The following is a 23,386-nucleotide window of genomic DNA, read 5'->3' as shown; positions in this document are numbered from 1 at the left end:
AGGGAACCCCAAAATTAAAGTTTTTACAAACAGATGGAGAGATGTACCATATTCTTGAGTTAGAAGAATCAACACTGTGAAAATGACTCTACTACCCAAAGCAATCTACAGATTCAATGCAATCCCTATCAAACTACCACTGGCATTTTTCACAGAACTAGAACAAAAATATTCACAATTTGTATGGAAACAGAAAAGACCCCAAATAGCCAAAGCAATGTTGAGAAAGCAAAACAAAGCTGGAGGAGTCATGCTTCCAGACCTCAGACTATACTACAAAGCTACCGTAATCAAGACAATATGGCACTGGCACAAAAACAGAAATATAAAACAATGGAAGAGGATAGAAAGCCCAGAGATAAACCCACTGACATATGGTCAACTTATTTTTGAAAAAGGAGACAAAGAATATACAATGGAGACAAGAAATCCTCTTCAATAAGTGGTGCTGGGAAAACTGGACAGCTACATGTAAAAGAGTGAAATTAGAACACTACATAACACCATACACAAAAGTAAACTCAAAATGGATTGAAGACCTAAATATAAGGCCAGACACTATAAAACTCTTAGAAGAAAACATAGGCAGAACACTCTATGACATAAATCACACACAAAAAAATAAAATCCTTTTTGACCCACCTCCTAGAGAAATGGAAATAAAAGCAAAAATAAACAAATGGGGCCTAATGAAACTTAAAAGCTTTTGCACAGCAAAGGAAACCATAAACAAGACCAAAAGCCAGCCCTCAGAATGGGAGAAAATATTTGTAAATGAAGCAAGTAACAAAAGATTAATCTCCAAAATTTACAAGCAACTCATTCAGGTCAATGTCAAAAAAACAAATCCAAAAAGGTGCAGAAGACCTAAATAGACATTTCTCCAAAGAAGATATACAGGGACTTCTCTCATGATGCAGTGGTTAAGCATCTACCTACCAATGCAGGGGACATGGGTTCAAGCCCTGGTCCAGCAAGATCCCACATGCCATGGTGCAAATAAACCTGTGAGCCACAACTACAGAACCTGCACTATAGCGCAAATGTGCGACAACTAATCAGCCCAATTGCCACAACTACTGAAGCCCACATGCCTAGAGTCTGTGCTCCACAACAAGAGAAACCACTGCAATGAGTCATGCATCACAACGAAGAGCAGCCCCCACTTACCGCAAATAGAGAAAGCCTGTGAAGAGCAACGAAGACACATACAGCTGAAAATTTAAAAAAAAGAAGATATATAGATGGCCAGCAAACACATGAAAGGATTCTCAGCATCAGTAATCAATAGAGAAATGCAAATCAAAACTACAGTGAGGTATCACCTCACACCAGTCAGAATGGCCATCATCAAAAAATCTACAAACAATTAATGTTGGGGAGGGTGTGGAGAAAAGAGAACCCGTTTGTACTGTTGGTAGAATGTAAATTGGTACAGCCTGTATGGAGAACAGTATGGAGCTTCCTTTAAAAAACTAAAAATAGAAGTACCATATGACCCAGCAATACCACTACTGGGCATATACCCTGAGAAAACCATAATGCAAAAAGAATCATGCACCACAATATTCATTACACCTCTATTTAAAATAGCCAAGACATGGAAGCAACCTCTGTGTCCATTGATAGATGAATGGATAAAGAAGATATGGGACATACATAGAATGGAATATTACTCAGCCACAAAAAAAAAAAAAAGAAATTGAGGATTTTTTAGTCAGGTGGATGGACCTAGAGTCTGGCATACAGAGTGAAGTTAAGTCCAAAAGAGAAAAACAAATACCATATGATAACACATATATATGGAATCAAAAAAATAAATAAATAAAAAAATAAAGTTTCTGAAGAACCTATGGGCATGACAGGAATAAAGACCCAGGCATAGAGAATGGACTTGAGGACATGGGGAAAGGGAAAGGTAAGCTGGGACGAAGCACGAGAGTTGCCTGGAAAAATATACACAACCAAATGTAAATTAGATACCTAGTGGGGAGCAGCTACATAGCACAGGGAGATCATCTCAGTGCTTTGTGACCATCTAGAAGGTTGGGATAGGGAGGGTGGGAGGGAGATACAAGAGGGAGGAGTTATGGAGATATATGTATACGTATAGCTGATTAACTTTGTTATACAGCAGAAACTTACACTCCATTGTAAATCAATTATACTCCAATAAAGTTGTAAAAGAAAAAAATACACAAATAACTCTTAAATAAGAAAATAAAAGCTCAATTTAATAATTGATCAAAAGACCTGGACTGACACCTCTCCTTGGAAGATATATAGATGTCACATAAGCATATGAAAAGATATTCAACATCATATATTATTAAGGAATTGCAAATGACAACAGTGAAATAGCACTATACACTATTAAAATGTCCAAGAATCGGAACCAAGATGGCAGAGTAGAAGGACATGCTCTCACTCCCTCTTGTGAGAACACCAGAATCACAACTAGCTGCTGGACAATCATCTACAGGCAGACACTGGACGTCACCAAAAATGATACCCCACATCCATAGACAAAGGAGAAACCACAATGAGATTGTAGGAGGCACAGAACCACAGTAAAATTGAATCCCATAACTGCTGGATGGGTGACTCACAGACTGGAGAACACTTATACCACAGAAGTCCACTTACTGGAGTGAATGTTCTGAACCCCACATCAGGCTTCCCAACCTTGGGGTCTGGCAACAGGAGGAGGAATTCCTATAGTCAGACTTTGAAGGATAGTGGGATTTGATGGCAGGACTTCGACAGGACTGGGAGAAACAGAGACTCCACACTTGGAGGGCACACACAAAGTAGTGTGTGCATTGGGACCCAGAGGAAGGAGCAGTGGCCCCAAGGGAGACTGAAACAGACTTACCTGCTAGTGTTGGAAGGTCTCCTGCAGAGGCGGAGGTGGCTGTGGCTCACCGTGAGGACAAGGACACTGGCAACAGAAGTTCTGGGAAGTACTCCTTGGCGTGAGCCCTCCCAGAGTCTGTGATTAGCTCCACCAAAGAGTTCAGATAGGCTCCAATGTTGGGTTGCCTCAGGCCAAACAACCAACAGGGAGAGTACCCAGCCCTACCCATTAGTAGTCAAACAGATGATAGTTTTACTGAGCTCTGCCCGCCAAAGCAACAGTCAGCTTTACCCTCCACCAGTCCCTCCGATCAGGAAACTTGCAAAAGCCTCTTAGATAGCCTCATCCACCAGAGGGCAGACAGAAGAAGAAAGAAGAACTACAATCCTGCAGCCTGTGGAACAAAAAACATATTCACAGAAAGATAGACAAGTTTAAAAGGCAGAGGGCTATGTACCAGATGAAGGAACAAGATAAAATCCCAGAAAAAAAAAATACTAAATGAAGTGGAGATAGGCAACCTTCCGGAAAAAGAATTCAGAATAATGATAGTGGTGATGATCAAGGACCTCAGAAAAAGAATGGAAGCAAAGATCGAGAAGATGCAAGAAATGTTTAACAAAGACTTAGAAGATTAAAGAACAAACAAACAGAGATGAACAATACAATAACTGAAATGAAAACTATACTAGAAGGAAGCAATAGCAGAATAACTGAGGCAGAAGAACGCATAAGGGACCTGGAAGACAGAATGGTGGAATTCACTACTGCAGAACAGAATAAAGAAAAAAAAAATGAAAAGAAATGAAGACAGCCTAAGAGACCTCTGGGACAACATTAAATGCAAAATATTCACATTATAGGGGTCCCAGAAGAAGAGAGAGCTAAAGACCAGAGAAAATATTTGAAGAGATTATAATCGAAAACTACCTTAACATGGGAAAGGAAATAGCCATCCATGTCCAGGAAGCGCAGAGAGTCCCATACAGGATAAACCCAAGGAAAAACATGCTGAGACACATAGTAATCATACTGGTGAAAATTAAAGACAAAGAAAATATACTGAAAGCAGCAAGGGAATAATGACAGATAACATACAAGGTAACTCCAATAAGGTTAACAGCTGATTTCTCAGCAGAAACTCTACAAGCCAGAAGGGAGTGGCATGATATACTTAAAGTGATGAAAGGGAAGAACCTACAACCAAGATTACTCTACCCAGCAAGGATCTCATTCAGATTTGACAGAGGAATTAAATGCTTTACAGACAAGCAAAAGCTAAGAGAATTCAGCACCACCAAACCAGCTCTACAACAAATGCTAAAGGAACTTATCTAAGTGGGAAACTCAAGAGAAGAAAAGAAAAAAACAACTAAGAAAATGGTCATAGGAACATACATATCAATAATTACCTTAAACGTGAATGGATTAAATGCCTCAACCAAAAGAAACAGGCTTGCTGAATGGATAAAAAAACAAGACCCATCTATATGCTGTCTACAAGAGACCCACTTCAGACCTAGGGACACATACACACTGAAAGTGAGGGGATGGAAAAAGATATTCCATGCAAATGGAAATCAAAAGAAAGCTGGACTAGCAATACTCATATCAGATAAAATCGACTTTAAAATAAAGAATGTTACAAGAGACAAGGAAGGACACTACCTACTGATAAAGGGATCAATCCAAGAAGAAGATATAAAAATTAAAATATATATGCACCCAACAGAGGAGCACCTCAATACATAAGGCAACTGTTAACAGCTATAAAGGAGGAAATCGACAATAACACAATAATAGTGGGGGACTTTAACACCTCACTTACACCAATGGACAGACCATCCAAAATGAAAATAAATAAGGAAACAAAAGCTTTAAATGACACAATAGAAAAGATAGATTTAATTGATATTTATAGGACATTCCATCCAAAACCAGCAGATTACACTTTCTTCTCAAGTGCGATCAGAACATTCTCCAGGATAGATCACATCTTGGGTCACAAATCAAGCCTCAGTAAAATTAAAAATATTGAAATCATATCAAGCATCTTTTCTGGCCACAATACTATGAGATTAGAAATGAATTACAGGGAAAACAACACAAACACATGGAGACTAAACAATACATCACTAAATAACCAAGAGATCACTGAAGAAATCAAAGAGGAAATCAAGAAATATCTAAAGACAAATGACAATGAAAACACGATGATCCAAAACCTATGGGACACAGCAAAAGCAGTTCTAAGAGGGAAGTTTATAGCTATACAAGCCTACATCAAGAAACAAGAAAAAACACAAATAAACAATCTAACCTTACACCTAAATGAACTAGAGAAAGAAGAAACAAAACCCAAACTTAGCAGAAGGAAAGAAATCATAAAGGTCAGAGCAGAAATAAATGAAATAGAAACAAAGAAAACAATATCAAATATCAATAAAACTAAAAGCTCATTCTTTGAGAAGATAAACAAAATTCATAAACCTTTAGCCAGACTCAACAAGAAAAATAGGGAGAGGACTCAAATCAATAAAATTAGAAATGAAAAAGAAGTTATAACAGACACCACAGAAATACAAAGTATCCTAAGACACTATTAAAAGCAACTGTATACCAATAAAATGCACAACCTGGAAGAAATGGATAAATTCTTAGAAAGGTATAACCTTTCAAGACTGAACCAGGAAGAAATAGAAAATATGAACAGATGAATCACAAGTAATGAAATTGAAACTGTGATTAAGAATCTTCCAACAAATAAAAGTCCAGATGGCTTCACACGTGAATTCTATCAAATCCCAACCTTCTCAAACTACCCATCCTTCTCAAACTCTTCAAAAAATTGCAGAGGAAGGAACACTCCCAAACTCATTCCATGAGGCCACCATCAACCTGATACTAAAAGCAGACAAAAATACTGCAGAAAAAGAAAATTGCAGACAAATATCACTGATGAATATAGATGCAAAATCCTCAAAAATATACTAGCAAATAGAATCCAACAACACATTAAAAAGATCGTACACCATGATCAAGTGGGATTTTTCCCAGGGATGTAAGAGTTCTTCAATATATGCAAATCAATCAATGTGATACACCATATTAACTAATTGAAGAATAAAAACCATATTATCATCTCAATAGATGCAGAAAAAGCTTTTGACAAAATTCAAACCCATTTATGATAAAAACTCTCCAGAGAGTGGGCATAGAGGGAACCTACCTCAACACAATAAAGGCCATATATGACAAACCCACAGCAAACATCATTCTCAATGGTGAAAAACTGAAAACATTTCCTCTAAGACCAGGAACAAGACGAGGATGTCCACTCTCACCACTATTTTTTAACATAGTTTTCAAACTCCTAGCCACAGCAATCAGAGAGGAAAAAGAAACAAAAGGAATACTAATTGGAAAAAAAGAAGTAAAACTGTCACTGTTTGCAGATTACATGATACTATACATAGAGAATCCTAGAGATGCCACCAGAAAACTACTAGGGCTAATCAATGAATTTGGTAAAGTTGCAGGATACAAAATTAATTCACAGAAATCCCTTGCATTCCTATGCACTAATGATGAAAGATCGGAAAGATAAATTGAGGAAACACTCACATTTACCACTGCAACAAAAAGAATAAAATACCTAGGAATAAACTTACTTAGAGAGACAAAAGACCTATATTCAGAAAACTATAAGACACTGAAGAAAGAAATTAAAGATGATACCAACAGATGGAGAGATATGCCAGGTTCTTGGATTGGAAGAATCAATATTGTGAAAATGACTATAATACCCAAAGCAATCTACAGGTTCAATGCAATCTCTATCAAATTACCAATGGCATTTTTTGCAGACCTAGAACAAAAAAAATCTTAAAATGTGTTTGGAGATACAAAAGACCCTGAATACCAAAAGCAGGCTTGAGGGAAAAAAAAAACAGAACTGGAGGAATCAGACTCCCTGACTTCAGACTACACTACAAAGCTACAGTAATGAAGACAATGTGGTACTGGCCCAGAAACAGAAATTCAGATTAATGGAACAGGATAGAAAGCCCAAAGATAAACCCATGCACCTATGTTCAACTAATCTATGACAAATAAATGCAAGGATATACAATGGAGAAAAGACAGCCTCTTCAATAATTGGTGCTGGGAAAACTGGACAGCTACATGTAAAAGAATGAAATTAGAACACTCCCTAACACCATACATAATAATAAATTCAAAATGGATTAGAGACCTAAATGTAAGACTGAACACTGTAAAACTCTTAGAGGAAAACATAGAAAAAACACTCTTTGACATAAGTCACAACAAGATCTTTTGTGATCCATCTCCTAGAGTAATGAAATAGAAACAAAAATAAACAAATGGGACCTAATGAAACATCAAAGCTTTTGCACCACAAAGGAAACCATAAACAAGATGAAAAGACAACCCTCAGAATAGGAGAAAATATTTGCAAATGAATCAACAGACAAAAGATTCATCTCAAAAATATATAAACAGCTCATTCAGCTCAATATTAAAAAAAAAAAAAACCCAATCCAAAATGGGCAGAAGACCTAAATAGACATTTCTCCAAAGAAGACATACAGATGGCCCAGAGGCACATGAAAAGCTGATCAACATCACTAATTATGAGAGAAATGCAAATCAAAACCACAATGAGGTATCACCTCACACCAGTTAGAATGGGCATCATCAGAAAATCTACAAACAACAAATTCTGCAGAGGATGTGGAGAATAGGGAACCGTCTTGCACTGTTGGTGGGAATGTAAATTGATATTGCCACTATGGAGAACAGTGTGGAGGTTCCTTAAAAAACTAAAAATAGAATTACCATATGATCCAGCAATCCCACTACCTGGCATATACACAGGGAAAACCATAATTAAAAAAGACACAATCACCCCAATGTTCATGCAGCACAGTTTACAATAGTCAGGTCATGGAAGCAACCTAAATGCCCATCAACAGATGAATGGATAAAGAAGATGTAGTTTATATATACAATGGAATATTACTCAGCCATGGAAAGGAACGATATTGGGTCATTTGTTGAGATGTGGATGGATCTAGAGACTGTCATACAGAGTGAAGTAAGTCAGAAAGAGAAAAACAAATATCGTATATTAATGCATATATTTGGAACCTAGAAAAATGGTACAGATGAACCAGTTTGCAGGGCAGAAATTGAGACACAGATGAAGAGGACAAACATATGGACACCAAGGGGGGAAAGCGGGGGTGGGGGGTGGTAGTGGGGTGTGATGAATTGGGCAATTGGGATTGACCTGTATACACTGATGTGTATAAAATTGATCATTAATAAGAATCTGCTGTATAAAAAAATAAATAAAATTTAAAAATAAAAATAATAAAAATAAGTAAATAAATAGATAAGTAAAATGTACAAAATCCAAAACACTGACAATATCAAATTCTTGCAAAGGAGGATGTGGAGCAATAGGAACTCACATCCACTTTTCGTGGGGATGCAAAATAGTACAATCACACTGAAAGACAGTTTGGCAGTTTTTTACAAAATTAATCATACTCTTACCATATGATCTAGCAATCACACCCCTTCGTATTTATCCAAAGGAGTTGAAAACTTACATCCACACAGCAACATAGACACACATGCTTATAGCAGCTTCATTCATAATTGCCAAACTTGGAAGCAGCCAAGATGTCCTTCAGTAGGTGAATGGATAAACTGTAGTAAATCCAGACAATGGAATATTATTCAGTGTTTAAAAAGAATTGAACAATTAAGAAATGAAAAGATATGGAGCAACATTAAATGCATATTGCTAAGTGAATGAAGCCAATCTTAAAAGGCTGCATACTGTATGATTTCAACAATATGACATTCTGGAAAAGACAAAAGTATGGAGACAGTAAAAAGTCAGTGGTGTCCAGGGTTTAGGGAAGAGGGAGGAATGCATAGGAAGAGCATGGAGAATTTATGGGGCTGTGAAACTATTCTATATAATATTAATATGGTGAGTACAGGTTATTATACATTTGTCAAACCCATATAACACACAATACCAAGGATGAACCCCAATGAAAACTATAGACTTTTGTTGATGATGACGTGTCAGTGTAGGTTTACCAATTGTAACAAGTGTACCACTGTGGTGGGGGATGTTGAATGTGAGGGAGGCTGTGCACTATATAGGGCAGGGAGTATATGGGAACTATCTACTTTCCACTCATTTTTTTTTTTTTTTTAGTTTCTGCTTTATAACAAAGTGAATCAGTCATACATATACATCTGTTCCCACATCCCTTCCCTCATGCATCTCCCTCCCTCCCACCCTCCCCATCCCACCCCTCCAGGCGGTCACAAAACACCGAGCTGACCTCCCTGTGCTCTGCGGCTGCTTCCCACTAGCTATCTACCTTACGTTTGGTAGTGTATATATGTCCATGCCTCTCTTTCGCTTTGTCACAGCTTACCCTTCCCCCTCCCCATATCCTCAAGTCCATTCTCAAGTAAGTCTGTGTCTTTATTCCCGTTTTACCCCTAGGTTCTTCATGACATTTTTTTTAAATTCCATATATATGTGTTAGCATACGGTATTTGTCTTTCTCTTTCTGACTTACTTCACTCTGTATGACAGACTCTAGGTCTATGGACCTCATTACAAATAGCTCAGTTTCGTTTCTTTTTATGGCTGAGTAATATTCCATTGTATATATGTGCCACATCTTCTTTATCCATTCATCCGATGATGGACACTTAGGTTGTTTCCAGCTCCACTCATTTTTTCTGTGAACCTAAAACTACTTTAAAAATCAAAGTCGGTTTACACACACACACAAAAAGTAGGATAACCCATCCTGTTAGCAAACCAATGAGATAACACACTGTTTTCAAACATTACTGGCCAACATGCAAACCAATACAACCCTTCTGGAGGGGAGTTTAGCAAGACCTAACAAAACTACCTATGAACTTATATTTTGAACACACAATTCCACTCCTAGGAATTTACAGCATGAAATACATATATACACAAAGTTATCCATTGCAGCATTGTTTACTATTACAAAATATTAGAAGTGATCTAGATACTTCTACAAAAATTTATTGAAAAAAATATGGTACATCTACACAATGGAATAATAGGTAGTTATAATAAAAAATAGTGGAAGACCTTTTTAACTAATGTGACTTTCAGAACATAATGTTATGTGAAAAGTGCAAAAGTTTTACCTATAGTAAGCTACCCTTCATGTAATAAAGAAAAGGATATAAGAAAATGTACACACACGATTTTGCAAAAGATATACAGGAAGGATAAACCAAAAAATAAAGAGGTTGGTTACATGCAGAGGTTAGATAGGAAAGGGCTGGAAAGTAGCATGGAACAGGAACAGGTAGTAGGGTTAAGAAGAAAAGGATACTTCTTAGTATAGCTCTAACCCTTAGAATCACAGGAATATGTCCCAAACCCCCACCATAAATAATAAATAATTGAAATCAACCAGAATGCAAGGGAATCTAAAATGAAATAGAAACAATACCAAATGAACTTAATTTCATTTAAAAAATTGAAAAAAAAATAACACTGAAGGGGTTGGGAAAGCAAAGAACAAGCTAAACAGTCTTTGAAAACCTAGAATTTGGATGAAATACTTAGTAAATTGAAAGACGATAACTGTACACAAATGCTGTAGTTTAGTTAGTAAATGTGCTTCTCATAAGGAGTAGGTTAGCAGTTCTGGAAAATAAAGATATCATTAATATTTCAGAAAGAAATTTGATTGTTGAGGGAAAAAAACAAAGTTGACAACCAGATGTATGCAAACAGGCTATCTCTGCCAATGAAATTCCAGCCCTATTGTTCAAAATGTCATTTATCTGTTGATAGATGTTCTTTCCACTTAAGTCAAATAGTAATTGTAAATAACACAGATACACAAAAGAAAGTCTACAGTACACCTTTGTTTACATAGAACTGATTTTTGTTTTCTAAAAGTAAAGCTCTAAGATGATCTTAAATATCAATTTCTAAAATTAAATAGAAAAATAAAAGACTATTCCTTCACTGAATTCTTCAAGTTGGAGATCTTGGTTATTCTTAGAAGGCAGGAACAAAGAATTTGGGGAATAAGATAATTTTTTCTAGCAGCTTCAAAACTCTAGTTTTTCTTTAGAAATAGTTGAGACTATTATCATTCCAGGATAAACATCCAGTATAAAAGTATCATTTAAAAATAAACAGCAATTATTAATGTGTAAAGAAAAATCTATTTTATAAAAATGAAAATGAGTAGAGAATTTTCTGAAAAAGTTACTTTGCTTTCAGGTTACTTTTATCAATATGTGTATTCAAAAAAGACCCTTTAAACATTTGCTTCTGACTGGCCCCACTCTCCTTCTGGTTCTGAGCACACATCAATGAATGAGACCAAAAGAGCTTGAACTGTAAGAAATTCTTACAGATCCAGCCCCAGGAATTTAGAAAACAGACACATCTTTCTTCCATATTGAAGGAAGGGTTATGGTGAATGTGAAGAGTCTTCACCCTCCTTTATTCAGCATGCAGAGAGAAAGGGTACTAACACTGGCTAAAAACCCAAGCACTTCACAGATAGCACTTTGTCATAATCATGAACTTTCTTTATGGCATGTAATTTCTCTGTTTTACAGGCCTGGACACTATGGTTCAGAAGCTCAAGTAACTAATAAAGATTAGATGAAAATAGAGATAGAGATATTTAAAGAATGATGAGAAGTTTCTGGCTTGAGCAGTAGGTCCTTCACTCTCATGATCATGTTCAAGAAATAAAATGAATGAATGAATGAATCAATCAATCAATCGATCAATCACTCAATGAAAGGACATAGGTATCCCATTCTACAGCTATCCATTGCCCATGTATGGGTGAGTTTCAAGTTCTACTTTAGAGAATAAATTGTTGTCCCTTAAGTTCTGGGAAGAGAACTTCTATGGCAGTATTAAGAAGTTAGATTTAAAAAGATAAGATTTTTACACAAGTCTGATGAAGTGTCAAGGAGGCAGACAACCTGGGCACTGACTCTATCTTATTTCCAATTACTACATATTGGTTGAAGAGTTAACATCTTGGACTTCAAAGCCTCATCTGTAAAATAAAAATAATGAAACAGGTCTTGTAATACAGTTGTGAGAGAAAGAGAAAGAGAGAGAGAGAGAGAGAGGAAAAACAAAACAAAACAAAATATATTGAAAGCAAATTGTCTGGGGGACAGTTAGCATTTGGTTACCAGTACCTCCCTTCATGGGTCTTGAGCAGAGGTCAAAGAAGAACCAGCAGAGACACTGACTTGGCTGCATGCTGCTTGACCTGGAACAAGTCCCTGGGGGAGAGGGCTATGGAGGAAAGAAGCTGAGAGAATAGGATCTGGGTGAGCAGAGTCTACATGGCATCATTTTTGGACAAAGCCACAGATGTCATGATTGAATTTTTGAGTTATCCTCTGCAGGTCTTCAAAGTCAAGCTGACTCTAATCCAATGAGTTTCACCCAGAAAGAACAGATGGTCTTGATGTTTTTCTAAGACACCTTCTAACCCTCAGGCTCTGTGATAAAATCATCTTTAAAAGAGCCAGTCTTTAATTTTTTTTTCCAGTGCTTTCTTTTGTAAAGTTGGAGAGTGCAACTGATTGCTTACCTTCCATTGCCTTTCAGTGGGGTTTATTATAGAATAACCACATGACAGCCAGAAATACCTTCAGATCAGGAAGGACACTGGCCATCTGTTCTTCGGATAACATGCTTCGAGTGATTTCTCCAGGATTCTGGTACTTAACAAAATGTTGCCACAACATCATCCAATCTGTGTATTTATAGGAAGGAGAATGTGTGTACGTTACATATTTGGACTTGTTTCTTTCAGCGGAAGAAATATAGCCTCGGCCATATGTTTGCCATATACATAATTACCTTCCCACTCCATATATCCAATTTTAAATATTTCACTATTCATATAGTAGCAGGTTAGAATCTTCACCTTGAGCCCAGATACTCTTAAACTCATCATCTTGGAAAATAAACCCTTTGTGCAATGATCATTAATCAGATAATTACTAACTTTCAAGCTGATTCTCTAAATAAACATTCCCTATCTTGGAGCTAGGAGAGAAGACCATGGTTCCCATGCTGTTTCTAAGGCACGTGCTTTCACAATCTCCCTGGTTTCCCCCAAGCCCTACTGCTCCTTTTGTGTAAATAAAAGAGTTGTTGATAGTAATTAAAATCATAACTTTGCTAACTGAGTTTGTCCCTTATGCCATGCTGTGCTACACATGTTATGTGCATTATCTGATTTTACTTATCACAACAGCTTTGGGGGGTGGGACTCAGTATTCCCATCCTACAGATGAGAAAACTGAGGCTTAGGGGGCTTAGCAGATCATAAAGAACACGGTTGGCATTCAAGCCATCTGTCTTTCTAAGGGGATTTAATTTTGTTGAATACTTTCAACATTCATTGATTCAATCAATATTTACTGAAAACACCAAACATTGCTTTAGTCTCTGGGAATACAGTGTTCCATAATGAAGGCAGAGTCCCCTCTCTCATGGGACTAGTAATTCTGGTAGAAAAAGATGGACAATAAATGAAGAAGAAAACAGCAAGCAGTCATAAAATTTGTTGCCCAGTAAAATAGAAACAACAACATAGAAAGCATTTTTCTTTCATAGCACTAACAGCTAAAAAGCATACAGCATATAATATTTTGACCTTGAAGTGAGTAATCATGGAAGTTCCAAGATTATATCCACTAGGTTTGCCTGAGTATTCATCTATAAAAATATTTTTTTCAAAAACATGTAAACGAAAGTTAATGAACCAATGGGATTACATCAGGACCAGCAGAAGACAGTGGTACAAGACTGCACATGTAAGACTAGATATGGATTTTCACATGTACTTTTTAGGTAAAGGAAATATCTCTAAGTTGATTCCTGCAGCCAACACTAGCTGTGATAGTAGGATTTTCAGGAATCTTGAGATGGGCAGTTAGCGTGAGTTAAACCCTAGATAAGTACTCCAAGTAAAAAACCTCATTAAGCCTGCAGGACTGAAGTAGCTTTTCTGGTCATCTGTCTGCTTGGATTTAGTACATTGGTTTAGCACAATGTTTGATAGAACATTACTGACCAGAAAACATGATGTCATATCTCTAGAAAGAAAAAAACATAGTAGTTCAATTCCCAATGTGTACCTTAGTTTTGTTTTTATTTTTATTTTAAAATAAGAATCTCTAAAAAAAAATCATAAAGGTTGTGATGGAAGCAATAGGGGGCAATTCCCAGAGACAGACCTGTGGCCATTTCAATTTTTGTTTTGATGGACTGAGCTGAGACCAGAATGAGAAGAGGTCAGGTAAGTGAAGCTCCTGGGGAAGAACATTCGAGAAAGAGGGATCAGCTCATGGTTGAGGTAGGGACAAACTTATCCTCTTACAGGTTCAGATGGAAGCATGGTGTAACCACAGCCTCTGTGTAGGAGGGGATTCAGTATGGAAAAGTGCACCAGCAACAAGTAGTCATGCAGATACTTGTAGATCAGGGTAGGGAGACTGAATTTTATTAAGGTGTTTAAGTGGCCACTCATGGGGCAAGAGGTGTTTACATGGAGTATTTTTATAATCTGATTTACATTTTCAGAATTTGGAATTGATTGTAAGGTGAGGTGGAGTTAGTAAGAACAGAAGCAGGAAGAACCATTAAGAGCTATCAAAATGGTACTGAGCCCAAGCTAGTACTGCTTGCCACATGACAGGCCAATAAATTAAGAGATGAGTCACTGGGGCAAGAAATAGCAATTTTATTCAGAAAGCAGACTGAGAAGATGGTGGACTAGTGTCCCAAAAAACCATCTTACCTGAGTTAGAATTCAGGCTTCTTTTATACTAAAGGGTGTGTGGCTGGTTGTTGCAAACTTCTGATGCTGGAATCCTTTGTTCTTGCAGCTGTCCATGTAGGTCTGGTCACAAAGTTCCTATAAACCTCCAACAAGACAGGTGCTCTCCTCTGTTTGTGTTTATATGAATGGAAATGTATTATACCTTTAAAGATCAGAACCTTGAGAATGGGCTATTCTGTATATTTCAGGCTGTAAGCAATTCCTTTACAAAAGGTGCAGAGCCAGCACGACTAAGTACAGGCAACAGAGCACAGGGGTTAGATCTAAAGGAATAGATCCAACATGGAGTCAGGTTTGTTCTTCTTTGTTACAATAGCAACACCAGGTCAATGGGAGGAGTGTTACTTCTGCCTGAGTGGGGAGTGCTCAGGCAGGGGACAGAACATGCTTCTCTTCTGAGTTCTATCTAGAAAGATAAACAAGATCTCATCAGGCAGGGAAAGGAGGAAGACTATTCCAGGTAGAGGGAACAAAGATTGCAAATGTACAGAGGTTTCTAAGTAGAGTATGTTTGGGAAACAGAGAATGGTTGTCTCCAGGCTATGGTGGGACCTAAAATGTTGGAAACAGAATATGAGGGCCTTGAGCAAGTACATCCTTATCTCATGTGGTGTTCTTCACTGTGTGAATAGGGAAAATCAGAATCTGCATTTCAGCAAGACTCACAGGTGAATTGCATGAACATTTGATTCTGAGAAACACTGGTTTAGATAAACATGTTATTGCTCACAGTACATTATGTCTAAGAAAGACAGAGAGGACCTGGAACTGGGCAGAAACCCACAGTGTGACAGCAACTGGGTCCTGAGGTGGGCAGTGCTCTGTCAGGGGCACAGGTGGGCACTATATCTTCTGATTCCTCCTTCCAGGTGTGCTTCTGACACAGAGTTGTAGCCTGAGGAGTGTTCTCAGGGTCTTTCTCTGCCTGTGTCTACCTGTGAAGGTATTTCTTTAAATGGATGCAAAGACAAGCTTGGAAGGTTCAACTAATAAATAAATGAATTTTCTTGAAGAAACACACAAACATTTCCCTTGACTGTCATCAGAAGAACTTAAAGTACACTGGAAAAAGGAGAGATATTTTACTTAAGTGAGAAACTGTCTAAATCACTTTATGGATGCAAGAAATGTCCTGTGAAGTTATCTATCTGTATGGAGTGTCAGTCATTCTTTTGTGTGTTTGAGGAGTCTGTTCTTTTATTATGTTATGTTATTGCTATACAAATGGAAGTCCCTTTTTCTTATACTATGTTGTTCATAATACTTCTCTTTTAACATACTGTATTATTTTTTAATTATAGTACCGTTTGGGTCTGAATATTTAGAGTGTGATCTCTGTCCAAGGTGGACTCCAGTTTGAGGTGCTGGGTCAGCAGGAGGAAAGTTGAAATAAACCCTAAAATGTTAAATTACTGCTCAATATATGTGAAATGTGTCTTTGAAGCTCATGCAACTTTTTTTATTTCAGTGCTGGATGATATGTCAGTCTGTCTTAAATCTCTGCAAGAAAAAAATCAATTAGCATCATAGTGCTGGTAATTCTACACTCTATTCTGCAACAAGAGGAATGACAGAGAAAGAGCAATTTAGGCTGATAGCTACATCAACTGCAGTACAGTTGATTAAAAATTTAACAGTTTTTTCTGATGAATGTCCTAGCTCAGATTTGGAAAACACTGACAGATTTAATTTTCCACTGACTAAATAATCATTTTATAATCCATGTATAATTCATAATGGCAATGTTATGGGCTTGTTAAAAATGACTGCTGCTAAACAGTTAACACTCTCTAGTAAGCAGAGACTTACAATGGATTTTTACTGGAATTAGTTGGCACCCATTAATGAGAATGGGGTTTTGCCTTCTGAATCTTTAAAATGAAATGAGTTTAACCTATTAGCATGAGTAACACCCCACCTCACCCCTTGGTCACAACCCCAAAACACGTGTTTGGGAAAAGATGGCATCTGTTTGGTTCTAATGGTATTTATCAGCCAAATAACATCAAAAAAGATCTTCAGCTTTCCTAAGCTCAGTTTTCTTACCAGAAAAATGGTAAGAGTGGTGCTTACTAAACAGGGTTTGGGGGAAGAAAATGAAGTGATGCTTTTTTTTTCTTTTTTAAAAACACTTTAGTTGTATTTTAACAGAAATAGGAAAAAATACTAACTTAATATGGAACCACAAAAAACTTCAGATACCTAAAGGAATTTTGAACAAGAACAAAGTGGAAAGAATCATGATTTCAAAATGTATAACAAAGCTACAGTAATCCAAACAGTATGACACTGGCATAAAATGAATGCATACAACAATGGAACAGAATAGAGGCCCCAAAAATAAACACACACATAAATGGTCAACTGATCTTTAACAAGGGTGTCAAGAATATACAATGCATAAAACACAATACACAATTTACTTTGTAAAATATATCAATCAGTACATCTGTAAGACTTTAAGGGGAGCTACATTTTTATACTAAAATGTAAGATTTCTCTTTCCTATCTGTTGAAAAATATGGGTTCTAGTTTAGCTGGATCCATAAAACTGATGCAAATAGACAATTCAAGTTTGTGCCGAAAAATCAGTTACCTTAGAGGGTTCCCTATTCTTCTTCCACACACTGGGGTATAAAGAAAAAGGAACTCAATCAACTCATAGCATGTAAGATAATACAACTGAATTGCTCAGTTGCAGTTTTCATGAATCACATCATCATTTGGTATCATATGATTTTTTCTTTTGCCTGTTTAATTTTCTTGCTTGCTCACTTCATTTTTTCTTCCTTCTTTACCCTCTTTCTTCCTTCCTTCCTCCCATCCGCCCTTCCTGCCTCCCTCCCTCCCTTCCTTCCCCTCCTTCTTCCCTCTCTCTTCCCCTTCTTTCTTTCTCTTTTGTTATGGGAACCAAGCCAGGGATTGGGATACAAAGTTGAATAACACATAAGCTTCGGAGGGTTTGGAGAAGATGGTGGAAGAGTAAGATGCAGAGATCACCTTCCTCCCCACAGATACATCAGAAATACATCTACACGTGGAACAACTCCTATAGAACACCCACTGATGACTGGCAGAAGACCCCAGACCCTCCAAAAGGCAAGAAACTCCCCACGTACCTGGGTAGGGCAAAAGAGAAAAGAAAAAACACAGAGACAAAAGAATAGAGATGGGACCTGCACCAGTGGGAGGGAGCTGTGAAGGAGGAAAGGTTTCCACACACTAGAAGCCCCTTCGCAGGCAGAGACTGTGGGTGGCAGAGGGGGGAAGCTTCAGAGCCATGGAAGAGAGCGCAGAAACAGGGGTGCAGAGGGCAAAGCGGAGAGATTCCCACAGAGGATCAGTGCCGACCAGCACTCACCTGCCTGAGAGGCTTCTCTGCTCACCCGCTGGAATGGGCGGGGGCTGGGAGCTGAAGCTCCGACTTTGGTCGGATGCCAGGAGAGGACTGGGGTTGGCGGTGTGAACACAGCCTGAAGGGGTTAGTGCACCACGGCTAGCCAGGAGGGGGTCTGGGAGAAGTCTGGAGCTGCCAAAGAGACAAGAGACTTTTTCTTGCCTCTTTGTTTCCTGGTGTACGAGGAGAGGGGATTAAGAGCGCTGCTTAAAGGAGCTCCAGAGACTGGCACGAGCCGTGGCTATCAGAGTGGACCCCAGAGACGGGCATGAGATGCTAAGGCTGCTGCTGCCACCACCAAGAAGCCTGTGTGCAAGCACAGGTCACTATCCATGCCGCTCGTCCTGGGAGGCTGTGCAGCCTGCCACTGCCAGGTTCCTTTGACATAGGGACAACTACCCCGGGAGAATGCACGGCATGCCTCAGGCTGGTGCAACATTATACCAGCCTCTGCTGCCGCAGGCCCGCCCCGCATCTGCATCCGTACCCCTCCCTCTCCCCAGCCTGAGTGAGCCGGAGCCCCCGAATCAGAGGCTCCTTTAACCCCGTCCTGTCTGAGCGAAGAACAGACGCCCTCAGGCGACCTACATGCAGAGGTGGGTCCAAATCCAAAGCTGAATCCTGAGAGCTGTGTGAACAAAGAAGAGAAGGAAATCTCTCCCAGCAACCTCAGGAGCAGAGGATTAAACCTCCACAATCAGCTTGATGTAGCCTGCATCAGTGGAATACCTGATTAGACAATGAATCATAGCAAATTGAGGAGGTGAACTTTGGGAGCAAGATATATTTTTTTACCCTTTTCCTCTTTTTGTGTGTATGTGGATGCTTCTGTGTGAGATTTTGACTGTATAGCTTTGCCTTCACCATTTGCCTAGGGTTCTGACGGTCCTTTTTTTTTATTCTTTTTTTTTTAATTCTTAAAATTATTTTTCTTAATAATTATTTTTTATTTTAATAACTTTATTTTATTTTATCCTCTTACTTTCCTTCTTTCTTTCTTTCTTTCTTTCTTTCTTTCTTTCTTTCTTTCAATTTTTTCTACCTTTTATTCTGAGCCATGTGGAGGACAGGCTTTTGGTGCTCCAGCCAGGTGTCAGGGCTGTGCCACTGAGCTGGGAGAGCCAAGTTCAGGACACTGGTCCACAAGAGACCTCCCAGCACCACGTGATATCAAATGGCAAAAATCTCCAAGAGATCTCCATCTCATCACTAAGACCCAGCTTCACTCAATGACCAGCAAGCTACTGTGCTGGACACCCTATGCCAAATAACTAGCAAGACAGGAACACAGCCCCATCCATTAGCAGATAGGCTGCCTAAAATCATAAGGCTACAGACACCCCAAAACACACCACCAGACATGGAACTGCCCACCAGAATGACAAGATCCAGCCTCATCCACCAGAACACATGCACTAGTCCCCTCCACCAGGAAACCTACACAACCCACTGAACCAAACTTAGCCACTGGGGACAGACACCAAAAACAATGGGAAGTACTAACCTGCAGCCTGCGAAAAGGAGACTCTATACACAGTAAGATAAGCAAAATGAAAAGGCAGAAAAACACAGAGCAGATGAAAGAGCAAGGGGAAAACCCACCAGACCTAACAAATGAAGAGAAAATAGGCAGTTTACCTGAAAAAAGAATTCAGAATAATGATAGTAAACATGATCCAAAATCTTGAAAATAGAATAGAGAAAATGCAAGAAACATTTAACAAGGAACTAGAAGAACTAAAGAGGAAACAAGCAATGATGAACAACACAATAAATGAAATTAAAAATACTCTAGAAGGGACCAATAGCAGAATAACTGAGGGAGAAGAACAGATAAGTGACATGGAAGATAAAATATTGGAAATAACTACTGCAGAGCAGAATAAAGAAAAAAGAATGAAAAGTACTGAGGACAGTCTCAGAGACCTCTGAGACAACATTAAATGCACCAACTTTCGAATTATAGGACTCCCAGAAGAAGAAGAGAAAAAGAAAGGGACTGAGAAAATATTTGAAGAGATTATAGTTGAAAACTTCCCCAATATGGGAAAGGAAATAGTTAATCAAGTCCAGGAGGCACAGAGAGTCCCATACAGAATAAATCCAAGGAGAAATACGCCAAGACACATATTAATCAAACTATCCAAAATTGAATTCAAAGAAAACATATTAAAAGCAGCAAGGGAAAAACAACAAATAACACACAAGGGGATCCCCATAAGGTTAACAGCTGATCTTTCAGCAGAAACTCTGCAAGACAGAAGGGACTGGTAGGACATATTTAAAGTGGTGAAGGAGAAAACCTGCAACCAACATTACTCTACCAAGCAAGGATCTCATTCAGATGTGATGGAGAAACTAAAACATCTACAAATAAGCAAAAGCTGAGAGAGTTCAGTACCAACAAACCAGCTTTACAACAAATGCTAAAGGAACTTCTCTAGGCAAGAAACACAAGAGAAGGAAAGACTTACAAAAACAAACCCAAAACAATTAAGAAAATGGGAAGAGGAACATACATATCAATAATTACCTTAAATGTAAATGGATTAAATGCTCCCACCAAAACACACAGACTGGCAGAATGGATACAAAAACCAGACCCGTATGTATGCTGTCTACAAGAGACCCACTTCAGACCTAGGGACACATACAGACTGAAACTGAGGGGATGGAAAAAGATATTCCGTGCAAATGGAAATCAGAAGAAAGCTGGACTAACAATTATCATATAAAAAAATAGACTTTAAAATAAAGACTATTACAAGAGACAAAGAAGGACACTACATAATGTTCAAGGGATCAATCCAAGAAGAAGATATACCAATTGTAAATATTTATGTACCCAACATTGGAGCACCTCGATACATAAGGCAAATACTAACAGCCATAAAAGGGGAAATTGACAGGAAAACAATCATAGTAGGAGATTTTAACACCCCACTTTCACCAATGGACAGATCATCCAAAATGAAAATAAATAAGGAAAAAAAAGCTTTCAATGATACATTAAACATGACGGACTTAATTGATATTTATAGGACATTCCATTCAAAAACAACAGAATACACATTTTTCTCAAGTGCTCATGGAACATTCTGCAGGATAGACCATATCTTGGGTCACAAATCAAGCCTTGGTAAATTTAAGAAAATTGAAATCCTATCAAGTATATTTTCCAGCTACAACACTATGAGACTAAATATCAATTACAGGAAAAGATTTGTAAAAAATACAAACACATAGAAGGCAAACAATACACTACTTAATAACGAAATGACCACTGAACAAATCAAAGAGGAAATCAAAAAAATACTTAGAAACAAATGAAAATGGAGACAAGACGACCCAAAACCTATGGGATGCAGCAAAAGCAGTTCTAAGAGGGAAGTTTATAGCAATACAACCCTAACTTAAGAAACAGGAAAAATCTCAAATAAACAACATAACCTTGCACCTAAAGCAATTAGAGAAAAAGAACAAAAACAGCCCACAAATTTAGCAGAAGGAAAGAAATAATAAAGATAAGATCAGAAATAAATGAAAAAGAAATGAAGGAAATGATAGCAAAGATCAATAAAACTAAAAGCTGGTTCTTTGAGAAGATAAACACAATCCATAAAGCATTAGCCAGACTCATCAAGAAAAATAGGGAGAAGACTCAAATCAACAGAATTAGAAATGAAAAAGGAGAAGTAACAACTGACACTGCAGAAACACAAAAGATCATGAGAGATTCCTACAAGCAACTCTATGTCAAAAAAAATGGAAACCTGGAAGAAATAGACAAATTCTTAGAAATGTACAACTTGCCAAGACTGAACCAGAAAGAAATAGAAAATATGAACAGACAAATCACAAGCATTGAAATTGAAACTGTGATTAAAAATCTTCCAACAAACAGAAGCCCAGGACCAGATGGCTTCACAGGCAAATTCTAACAAACATTTAGAGAAGAGCTAACACCTATCCTTCTCAAACTCTTCCAAAATATAGCAGAGGGAGGAACACTCCCAAACTCATTATATGAAGCCACCATCACCCTGATACCAAAACCAGACAAAGAGGTCACAAAGAAAGAAAACTACAGGCCAATATCACTGATGAACACAGAGGCAAAAATCCTCAACAGGGCTTCCCTGGTGGCGCAGTGGTTGAGAGTCCACTTGCCGATGCAGGGGGCACAGGTTCTTGACCCCGTCCAGGAAGATCCCACGTGCAATGGAGCAGATGGGCAACTGAGCCACGGCCTCTGAGACTGCATGTCGAGAGCCTGTGCACCGTAATGGGAGGAGCGGGTCACAACAGTGACAGGAGCGCGTACCGCAAAAAAAAAAAAAAAAAAAAAAAAAAAAAAAATCTTCAACAAAATACTAGCAAACAGAATCCAACACCACATTAAAAGTATCATACACCATGATTAAGTGGGGTTTATTCCAGGAAGGCAAGGATTCTTCAATATATGCAAATCAATCAATGTGATACACCATTTAAAAAAATTGAATGAGAAAAAAACATATGATCATTTCAATAGATGCAGAGAAAGCTTTTGACAAAATTCAACACTCATTTATGATAAAAACCCTGCAGAAAGTAAGCATAGAGGGAACTTTCCTCAACATATTAAAGGCCATATATGAAAAACACAAAGCCAACATCATCCTCAATGGTGAAAAAATGAAACCATTTCCATTAAGATCAGGAACAAGACAAGGTTGCTCACTCTCACCACTCTTATTCAACATAGTTTTGGAAGTTCTAACCACAGCAATCAGGGAAGAAAAAGAAATAGAAGGAATCCAAATTGTAAAAGAACAATTAAAGCTCTCACTGTTTTCAGATGACATGATGCTATACATAGAGAATCCTAAAGATGCTACCAGAAAACTACTAGAGCTAATCAATGAATTTGGTAAAGTAGCAGCACACAGAATTAATGCACAGAAATCTCTGGCATTCTTATACACTAATGATGAAAAATCTGAAAGTGAAATCAAGGAAACACTCCCATTTACCATTGCAACAAAAAGAATAAAATATCTAGGAATAAACCTACCTAAGGAGACAGAAGACCTGTGTGCAGAAAATTATAAGACACTGAAGAAAGAAATTAAAGATGATACAAATAGATGGAGAGATATACCATGTTCTTGGATTGGAAGAAACAACATTGTGAAA

Source organism: Mesoplodon mirus, assembly GCF_964341445.2.
Source record: "Mesoplodon mirus genome assembly, chromosome: 2".
Taxonomy (NCBI): domain Eukaryota; kingdom Metazoa; phylum Chordata; class Mammalia; order Artiodactyla; family Ziphiidae; genus Mesoplodon; species Mesoplodon mirus.
Note: the sequence above shows the minus strand (reverse complement) of the source record.